This window comes from Hemitrygon akajei, chromosome 7 (genome assembly GCF_048418815.1).
Source record: "Hemitrygon akajei chromosome 7, sHemAka1.3, whole genome shotgun sequence".
Taxonomy (NCBI): Eukaryota; Metazoa; Chordata; class Chondrichthyes; order Myliobatiformes; family Dasyatidae; genus Hemitrygon; species Hemitrygon akajei.
This window is the reverse complement of record NC_133130.1, coordinates 6,058,672-6,069,701: the sequence shown is the minus strand read 5'-3', so window position 1 is coordinate 6,069,701 and position 11,030 is coordinate 6,058,672. Positions and strand designations below refer to the sequence as shown.

General features: G+C 52.4%; 1 pseudogene; it reads right to left on the bottom strand.

Moving 5' to 3' along the window:
- Positions 1-8,748: 8,748 nt before the first annotated feature.
- On the bottom strand, positions 8,749-10,667 carry LOC140729933 (general transcription factor II-I repeat domain-containing protein 2A-like; annotated as a pseudogene).
- Between the last annotated feature and the right edge of the window lie 363 nt (positions 10,668-11,030).

Sequence of the window (11,030 nt, the reverse complement as noted above, 5' to 3'; positions counted from 1 at the left end):
GGAAGGTGGGGTGTAGGTGAGGTCTCTAAGATTCCTGTCAAGCCTGGAATGAATTATGGAGTTGAATGCTGAACTGCCATCCAGCAACAGCATTCTAAAGTATGCATTCCCTTTCGGGTTCAAGCTTATTGTCATAAACCATACCAATTCCCCGACTCTGTGCGGGCACACCTCTTCTGCTTAGGGACAATACCCACACTCCCAACCTTATTCAATGCACAACTCACCAACAGCAGAGTGGTCCCTTGGAGAAAGCAAGAAAGAGCACAACACGAGGAAATCTGCAGATGCTGGAAATTCAAACAACAAGACACACAAAATGCTGATGGAACACAGCAGGCCAGGCAGCATCTATAGGGAGAAGCGCTGTCGACGTTTCGGACCGAGACCCTTCGTCAGGACTAACCGGAAGGAAGGATATTAAGAGATTTGAAAGTAGTGGGGGGAGGGGGAAATGTGAAATGATAGGAGAAGACCGGAGGGGGTGGGATGTAGCTAAGAGCTGGAAAGGTGATTGGCGAAAGTGACACAGACCTGGAGAAGGGAACGAATCATGGGACGGGAGGCCTCGGGAGAAAGAAACGGGGTGGTGGGGGGAGCACCAGAGGGAGAAAGAGCACACGTGGGTTCCTTTATAGTGCAGCAGGACTGGCAGGTCCAGCCCACGTGATTCACAGGGCAGCCAATGGCTCGGTCGGTGCCAGAAGGGTTAAACTGATTACAAAGGCCAATAGCCCGAGGTGAAGTACAAGGCTAATTAAAAGGGCCAATGGTTAGGAGTTCATTGAAAGGCGGGGAGGGGTCAAACCTTGATTGGCAGGTGGCGTGTCTTCCGACCAGGTAATAGGAAAGTGTTGTCACGTGACAGTCACGGCCCCCTCCAATACAGTCCACCCCTCGGAACTCACTCCACTCGTCAAGCACTCATTCTCGTTATCATCGCTGTGTGTGCACAGTATTATGTTGTGCTTGCCAAATTATTCACATCACGTATGCCTTTTTTTATTTCTATATAGTCACAATTAGCATTAAGCTTAGAAGTACAGTGTAAGACTTCCATTAAGATATCTTACATTCCTTCTCATTGTGTCCTATGTAATCGACCAGTGGATGACAGTTGCCCACCATCCCCCCAGGGACATAAACGGCCACCAGTGTCCCCATGAGGTGTCGTGCTGGAGGAGCTGGTCCCTTGATTTTTTAATTTCAGCCACAGAGTCCCGAATGTGAGCAGCCAAGTGGGTGATGTTACTCGACTCGTCAGGGATAAACGTGCAGCACTCCTTACCAGTCACTGCATCAGCCGCGAGCAGGTTAGGCACAGGAGTACATTCAGCCAGAGACTCATTCCACCGAGATGTAACACTGAGCGTCATAGGAAATCATTCCTACCTGTGGCCATCAAACTTTACAACTCCTCCCTCGGAGTGTCAGACACCCTGAGCCAATAGGCGGGTCCTGGACTTATTTTTTCCACTTGTCGTGATTAACTTATTATTATTTAATTATATATGGTTTATATTGCAATATTTCTTCACTATTCTTGGTGGTGTGGCTGCAGCGAAACCCAATTTCCCTCAGGATCAAAGTCTGTCTGTCTGTCTGTAATCCCAGGCCAGTCGATTCCGCAGGGTGACCATCCTTTACGGCCGCCAGCTCTGCCACCGTTCGGGTGAGGGCATCTTCGGTGTGTTTCAGAGCCACTGCCCTTTCGTTGGCCAGCGCCTCTAGCACACTGGTCATCTGGATCACCTCACGGGACAATCGGGATGTGCCATATCCGGGAAAGGCTATCATCCAGAAGCTCTCCGCCTCCGTAATGGCCCTCTTGTCCCGATGACCGCAGTATGCCGGGTGCTCACACAGGTCGTTCGTGGGGTGGATAAAGGACACCACATGTGCTGGTAACAGCTCGCGGAGAGCCACGGGTAGGCGCGGTGGCCGGGAATCCAGTGGGTCCCATTCAAAGTCCAGGGAGCCCCCAGTTTAGCGGCAACATCGGCAGCGGTCACTGGAGCGCCCGGATACCAGTCTCGCTCACAGTCGCTGTGGCCAACTGAAAGGTTGGAACTGTGCTCATTTCGGAGCCTGCACCAACATTCCCTGGGTCTGCACACTGGCTGAGAGATAACCCTGAGGGTCGGGACTCGGAGGGAGGTCAAATTGTAGGAATGGAAATACCAGTTCCTGAAGCACATAACACCCCTTTGGGGTTCGCTGGAAGAGATGTTATGTAGTGGTGAGGGGAGTGGTGGGGTACTGCCATTAGCACCCCCCCCCCCAAAACAGATATACCAAAAGCCACAGGTGCAAACAGTCTGTGTAAAGGTTCATTTCAGAGTCCAGCGGGATCGACGTGAGTGGCAGGGTGTCATCAGCGTGCGCAAGCAGATCCAGCAGTCCGATCTGTTGGTGCTGCTGACGAACTCGTAAGCGACCCTGAGGAAGGTGTTGGCAGCTGTCCCGAAGCCGAACATCGCGATGACCGGGAGGGTTGACTGGAGTACCGCCATTGTTCTGTAGGGGGTGGGGGGAGTGAGGAACAGACACATTCTCGTCGGGTTTGGTGTAGGGTATGTAGACAAGAGAAGTCAGTTTTACGCGGAATCGCGACCCAACGGGTGTCACCTGTCACCTGGACAGCGCGCGAATTCCCCCTTGGTGGGGGTGGGGGGGGGCCTTGTGGCCGTCGTATCCACACTCCACCCGGGTCCTCTGTCGGGGGATGGGGAATGTGCCAGATGGTGGGACAGTGGTGACCCACCCTGACCGATGGGCCGTGTATTTAACTAGTCAACGGCTGCTGCAGCACGCTCAACCTCCCCTGCAGTGTGCGAGAGGGCGTCAGCGTGCGAATTATTTCTTTAAACCTGTTCATCCTCTCAATTAATCCCGAAGCCGGTGGGTGATAGGGTATATGGAACAGACAGAAAATCCCCACCTCAGCAGCCCAACTTTGGCCCCAGCAAAGTGAGAGCCCTGATCGGAATGTATCTCCCACGGGACTCCATAGATGGAGCAGAGGTACTGTAAACCTTTGATGGTGTTCTTTTGGTCGGCCCACTTACAGGGCACCGCCACCAGGACACCAGAGTATGTGTCCACCATCGACAGGGCATACTGCTTTTCACTTTGGCGTGGGAGCGATAATATTAACCAATATAGTTAATCTGCCATACGCGACCCGCTCCCGTGCTGCGACGAATGTGACCCGGCGGCCCTGTCGGCCAGCCCCGTGGTCTTATCTGTTGGCACATGGGGCAGTTGGCAACAGAGGTCTTACATTGATCTAGCGTGAGGGCGACCCCGAATTGCTCTGCCCAACGCCGTGTACTGTCAGCCCCTAGATGGCCACCTTTGCGGTGCGCCCACGCAGCTTGCGCACTGAGGTGGGTTTCTGGTGGGGAAGTGGTGGCGCGGCATATCTGGGCAGCCTGGTCCACAGCGGCGTTATGTATTGCTTCGCCAGTGTTTCTCTGGGTATGGGCATCCACGTGATGAACTGAAATTTTTCTGTGGGCAGCCTGGTCCCAAATGAACCGCCAGTGCTGCTGTCCCCAGAGGGAGCGTCCATGAATTTCCCACCCCATCTCATGCCACCGGGCCATCCACACATCCACACCGTTAGCCGCTGCCCAAGAGTCGGTGTAAATGTGGACTCGGCCGGTGGTATCCCGCAGGGTAAGGGCCACTTCCGCCAGCTCGGCAAATTGGCTGGCCCCACCCGCTACCTCTGTGGTTAAAATTTTGCCCGTGGCGGAAAGAAGTGCCGCCGCCTTTCAATACGGCTTTGCCGCTTTCCAGCAGCTGGATCCGTCTGTGAACCAGGCATGCAATTTGTGATCAGGCTCGAGTGGGTCGAATGGTTGGCCCCAGAACACAGGGCAGGGCCGGATTTTGGGTATATCTGGGGCTGGGTCCAAGGACTGCGGGAATGACATAATCTGTTCGTGGAGGCGACTGACCCCTTCTCGACCGAGTTCGGCCCGGTCCGCGATATACCACTTCCACTTTACTATGGAGGAGCTCTGAGCAGGACCCTCTTTGTGGGTGGAATCGTGGGACTTGACCCACCGCACTATGGGCAGGTGGGAGCGAAGGACTACAGGGTCGGTTTCTGTTTGGTGTTCAGTGGCGAGGAGCGCCAGGTAACAGGTCAGCAGCGGGCGGTCGAATGGGCTGTGGTGCAGGCAACTTCAGGTAGAGACTTGGTCCAGAAACCGAGCGCAACTCTGCGCCCTTGGGTCTTCTGCCAGAGGCTCCATTCGGTGACTGAAGAAACCTTCAATTGAAAAGGGACACCTGCCTGGCGGGGAGCAAGCGGCAGTGCTTGTTTCGCGGCTTGCTCAGCAGCTTGTCGCTCTGGCCCCCATAGGAATGTGTCTTTCTTGCGGGAGATCCTGTAGAGTGGTCTGAGATGCATGGTAGGGTGAGGTATATGCTGCCGCCAGTAGCCTAGGAGGTTGACGAATCTCTGGGTGTCCGTTTTATTTGAGGGGACACCAAAGTTTAAAATTTTGTTTTTGGCAGTCTCGGGAATCTCTGCGTGCCAGTGAATCCCGAGGAACATGATATTCCGGCCGGAGCCTTGTACCTTTTCACTGTAAATTGCGCAGCCACGTCCCCTAAGGGAGGAGATTAACATATCAAGTGCCTCTGAGACGACGGTCTCAGATAGACCTTGCAGGAAGATATCATCTATGTAATGTGTGAGTGGGTCCTCTGGGGAAAGCTGAATTTGATGTAGAGCCCTCTACCTGCATCTAGGTGCCCTTCCATCCGGCTGGTTTGCCCGGGATGATGGTGTGTTGGGCACCCGTGTCGACGAGGGTCATCCACCTCTGTACGTTTCCCTTTCCCCAATATACAGCAACGGGGCTATGTGGCCTCGGGTCCCCCAGGCCCGAGAAGGCGATGGAGTAAATGCGCCGTGGCTCCTGGCCTTCATCCTATGGGAGGGGGTGGAAGTCTGCCACCCCGTAGGTGAATTGCCCTGTTGGTGAAGATGGGATTTTTCCTGTCTCAGCAGCTCTCTGAACTCTTTCTTGAGGGTAGGACAGACAGTTTCGGGTGTGAGACGGGCAGTAGGCGAGTTAGTACCGGCGTGGGCTGGCCGCATGGTCCGATTGTTGGGCGCGCCCGCTGTGTCGGGCTTGATCCCAGGGCGGGCGTTGTTTTTTTCCCTGGCCTGTTTTCCTCCCCACAAAGCTCCTTCCACAGGGCGTAGAGGTCAGGGTTGGGGGTCCCGTCTATGCTGTCGCGGTCCACCCCTGCGCGCAACAGGTCCATGTACAGCTGCCTGCGCGTAAATCGGGGAGGGTTTGTGTTTCCAGCCCTTGCCTCTGTCCTACGGACCTGGGTGAGTGCCCCCCGCTGCATATACTCAAGCCCTTCCAGGAGGGTGATGGCATCCCGCAGAGTCCTCCCGTTAGCTGGTGCCATGAGGGGCAGGAACATTGACTTTAAATCGGGGCGCACGGTGGTGACCAGGTATTCTGTTAGTGCACCGGTCACCTGTGTATTTTCTAAACATTACGGTCGGAGTCTCCCTGGTAGATGCCATTGACCAGCGCCCACTCTCTAACAACCCGGGTGTCCTCACTTGCGGGCGCCCGTGTAGATCCCAGTCCAGGAGGGTGAGGTATCGGACCCTCATAGCGGTCACCACCCGATCCCACAGGGTAGGAAACAGAAAGTACACTGCAAAGGATATTGCCTTCCCGGATCTCTGGCTGTGACGCCCGTAGGGCATTGTTGATACTTTGTTGGTCAGAGAGGCTCCCCAGCGCGCCCGCCTCTTGATGAGGCTCACGTTGGGGGACCCCTCATCCCACAGCCGGAGCAACCACGCGGCCAGGAGCCCGCCCGGCCGTTGGCGGTACCGATCCAACAGCTGGGTTAGCTCCTTTGTGGAGAAATCTCGGGTCTCGGTGGTCTCGAAGGGACCACCGACATGCCTCCTTGCGACATTCCCCCACTCTCTGAGGTGGATCTGGGATCGCGTGGTGACGGGTCGAGCGTGCAGGGGTTCAGGTGCATGGGGGGGAGGGCGGTTGTGGGACCTAGGCTCCTCGGGTACCCCCCCCCCTCGTCACTGTTTAGCCATATATACCCGACCCCAGCCACGCATCCAGCTTGTCACGGCGCTGGACCAGGGTTCGAATTTTTAGCGGGTCTGGCTGCCAGCCAGACCGGCGGGTTGCCCACGCCTGCTTCAGCTATATTTGTCTGCAGGTGACTTCAGTCCCCCTAACCTCGAGATCGTTGGTTCGAGTCTGGGCAGCTCGTACTGCCTCTTGCAGCGTGGAGCAGCGCTGCCGGAGCTCTTCCAACTCCCTGTCTTTCTGGTCGCATAAATGCTGGATCTGGCCAGAAACCCTAACCCGGCGTCTCAGGAGGGACACGAACAGCCAAAAGACTCCTTTTGGCTTTGGGGAACCGCGACTTCTTAAGGAGGGAGACCACGTGGTGTCCCAGTTTCTCGCCACGTGGGTTCAACTGCTCGGACCAGTCCACCCGTTTACCGTGGTGCGCCAGCAGGCTGGCCAAGCGCTCAAGTCCCTCTCTCTCTCGTCGGTCGACCCGGGAATCCTATCCTCGGTGCCCGTACTGGCTTTTTTGCCCCTGTTCCAGAACACTTTCCCACGCCTGTGTCCAACCAAGACCCCTGAGATTCTGCTCGCAGCGCCAGTTGTTTTCAGTGAGGAAGCAGATTCGATCGGTCTCAAGGTCAAGGATTCTGGACACGCATCCTTGGTAGTGAAGGATTTTATTTACAGAAGGCAAACGTGGGAAAATGGCAACTGCAGCAACACGCACAAGCATACAATTTACAGTAGTCGGATCGGCAATAAAACACACGCGGACAATTAATAAAATCGAGTGGGAATAAAGTTCACGCGCGCGCGCGCACACACACACACACACACACACACACACACACACACACACACACAACCAAGGGAAAAATCAATACGATACTCGACCCCACCCCCCCCCCCCGACTCTGTGCGGGCACGGCTCTTCTGCTTAGGGACAATACTCACACTCCCAACCCGAGTATAGTGTAGTAGTAGTCTCTCGAAATCCGAGGAAGACGAATGTGTTGCGCAGTCAGCATCTGTGGGCACGCATATGACTTCTGAGGCCGAAGTCCGAAGCACAGATACGTTTGCAGATGGGGCAAGGAACACCGCCTGTTGGGGCTGGAGCGGACGCCTTCCTGTGTCTTTCTTGACTCGCCTTGAGGCGCTGCATGCGCCAGTTGGCTTGAAAGTTGTTTGCTGCCTTGGAGCATAGATTGCGCCACTTGGACCGATCAGCAGCAGTGTGTTCGAGGTTGCGGGGCTGGAGTTTGGCTCACTTAAGGTTTGAGTTGAGGTTGTCCTTGTACCTCTTCCTTGGGCGACCTTGGGCACGGCTGCCCTGCTCCAGTTCTCCGTAGAACAACTGACGCAGCATTCTGGACTCCTCCATGCGGATCACCATGGTCGGTCCATCTGAGCTGAGCCTTCAAAACCTTGGCTTCAATGCTTGTGGAATTGGCTCGATCCAGGACTGTCAGGTTGGAGATACGGTCTTGCCAGCGGATTTGCATAATTGATCGCAGAGCGCGATTGTGGAATTGTTCAAGCTGTTTTACATGTCTGCGATGTAGTGTCCAGGTTTCACAGCCATACAGAAGTGATGAAACTGCAACAGCATTGTAAACCTTCAGTTTAGTGGAGAGGCGAATGTCGTTCTGCCGCAGAACATTGACCCAGTGCCTGGCTTGCTTTCTGGATTCTTGACGTGATTTCTTTATCAAGGGCACCGTCGCTGGAGATGGCACTCCTCAGGTATTTGAAGTTGTATCATACGCCTCTTCCATGATAACATGAATGGAGAGATTTTCTCAGCTGATGAACCTAGCGAGAAATTTGGCATCTCCAACGGCGTTAAGCAGGGGTGTGTGCTTGCACCAGTACTTTTCAACCTTTTATTCACTCAAGTACTATTGCATGCCATCAAAGACCTAAACCTGGGCATTTATATCAAATACCGCCTGGACGGGTCACTCTTTGACCTACGTCGCCTTGCATCACACACAAAGACCCTCCAAAAGCTGTTCACAGAAGCGCTCTTTGCAGATGACTGCGCACTCATGGCGCACCAAGAGGACCACCTACAAACAATGGTCAGCAGATTCTCCGCCGCATCTAAATTGTTCGGCTTGACAATCAGCCTCGGTAAAACAGAGGTCCTCCTGCAGCCTGCACCTAACAACGCCCCGTCACAGCCATGCATCACCATCGATGACAAACAATTACGGAATGTTTACAACTTCAAATACCTGAGGAGTACCATCTCTCCCAACCCTATTCAATGCACAACTCACCAACAGCAGGGTGGTCCCTCGCAGATAGCAAGAAAGAGAGCGGGTCAAGTACACGCGGCTTCCTTTATAGTGCAACAGGGCTGGAAGGTCCAGCCCAGGTGATTCACTAGGAAGGTAATGGCTCGTTCGGTGCCAGCAGGGATGTCAAACTCAAATACACATTGGGCCAAAATTAAAAAATCGGTACAAGTCGAGGGCCAGACTGGTTCAGCGTTTATGGCAAAACTTATTGAAATGAATTTATTACACATATTAACCTGGAACTAACAAAGCTTAGGTTATTGCCTACTAAAACAACACTGAACATTAAATAAATAAAACATCAGTTGCATTTATTTCTTATGGCTTTATCTACAGCTTTTCCGGAGTAATTTCTAATGAAAACATTTTTCCACAGGCCAACACTCTGTGATTCACACTAGTCTAAGCCAGATACTTGGCATCTCATCTTGGATGCAAGTTCATCAATGTTTGGAGTCAGGCTCTGAGCTGAGGAAATCCTCAGAATTGAGTGAAGGTGTTCATCAGAAAGACGACTCCTGTGTGATGATTTGTTTATCTTCATCAAAGAGAACAGTTGTTCACACAGATATGTGCTGCCAAACATAGAGAGCATTTGAGCAGCTTGGGTACGCAGCTGGGGCATTGTGTAGGGAATGAAACGTAGAAACTGTGCAGCGCCCACCGAGTCATACTTTGCCTTGAGTGTGTCACTGCATTGGAGTTCAATCAGCTCCATTTGTATGTTGGTTGGTGCGCTTTCCACATCAGCTGCAAATGGATTACTGAGCAGTTCAAACCTGCTTTTTTGGGCTTCAAAGTCGGCAAATCGCCGTGTGAAGTCGGCACCAAGTATGCTAAGTTTTTCAGCAAACTTTGCACGTGGGAACACTGCGGTAGAAACCTGCTTTTTCATAGTTTGGCAACACGGAAAATGGCTCAAGTTTTCTTGCTGCATCTGCGTCTCCCACAGGCGCAGCTTGGTTTTAAAAGCCCTCACTGCAGCGTAAATGTCTGTGATCACACGACCCCGCCCCTGAAGCTGCAGGTTGAGCGCATTGAGATGGCTCGTGATGTCACACAGAAACGCCATTTCACAAAGCAACTTTTTATCCCGGAGCTCTGTTGTGTCTTTCCCTTTGCTTTCCATGAACTGCCAGATCTCCTCACGCAACTCGAAGTATCTTTTCAGCACTTTTCCTTGGCTTAACCATCGCACCTCTGTGTGATAGGGCATATCATTATATTCTGAACCCAACTCCTCCAGAAACGACTTGAACTCGCGGTGATTCAAACCTTTGGCTCTTATGAAGTTAACTGCTCGTGTTATGGTGCTCATTATATGTTCCATTTTCAAGGCTTTGCCACACAACGATTCCTGGTGTATGATGCAGTGATAAGCTATCAGCTCACCTGCGCCGTTTTCCTCCCGCATCTTCTCCCGGATCCTGCCCACCAATCCACTCTTTTGACCGCACATCGCGGGCGCTCCATCTGTCGTCAGTCCCACAAGTTTATCCCAAGGCAGCCTCATTATATTTACACATCTGGATACCTCTTCAAAGAGATCTTTTCCAGTAGTTGTGCCATGCATTGATCTTAATCCCAAAAGTTCCTCTGTTACACACAGACTTGAGTCCACTCCACGAATGAAAATTGACAATTGGGCAGTATCAGAAGTGTCGCTGCTCTCATCCACAGCAAGGGAATATGCGATGAAATCTCTTCCCTTCCCCACCAGCTGTTGTTGTAGATTGGTGGCAAGCTCACGTACATGGTCAGCAACGGTGTTTCTGCTCAGGCTCACATTTGAAAATGCTTGCCTTTTATCTGGACACGCGACGTCGCAAACTTTCATCATGCAGTTTTTAACAAATTCTCCCTCGGTAAAGGGCCGGGCTGATTTAGCGATCTCTGCTGCCACAATAAAACTAGCCTTTACAGCAGCCTCACTTTGTGTTTTGGCTTTTGTGAACATAGCCTACTGTGACGTCAGACTTCTTTTCAACTCTTCTACCTTCTGGAGCTTCTGTTTCTTGTCCAGATGCTTGTATTTGTCGTGGTGTTTCGTTTCATAGTGTCGTCTTACGTTATATTCTTTAATTACAGCCACACCGTCTCCGCACACAAGACAAACAGGTTTGCCCTTTATATCTGCGAACATATACTCTGCCTCCCACCTGCCTTGAAAACCCCTGTTTTCAAAGTCCACCTTTCGTTCAGCCATTTTTGGGGTGAGGGATAGCTGAAAGTTGACCACACGTGACTAGCGCCATAAGGATGCTGATGAGAGAGTAAGGCAAGCGCGAGCAATGCACTGGCACTGCATTGTGGGATTTGTAGTATTAGTGGTGCATGCAATATACCGGCGGGCCAGCTCTAATAGAAAAAAAAATATTCATTAATGAAATTCAGGAAATAAACCAGGGAAACCGAATAAACACTAAAAACCCTGAAAACCTGGTACCTGAATAAACTCAGCATTAGCCATATCATACGCCATAGGCGCTTCGATTACTGGAGCCAGCTTTAATAGTAATTAGATATTATCTCGCGGGCCAAAGATAATTCCACCGCGGGCCGGATTTGGCCTGCGGGCCTTGAGTTTGACATATATGGATTACAGGGTTAAACTGAATAGCCCGAGATCAAG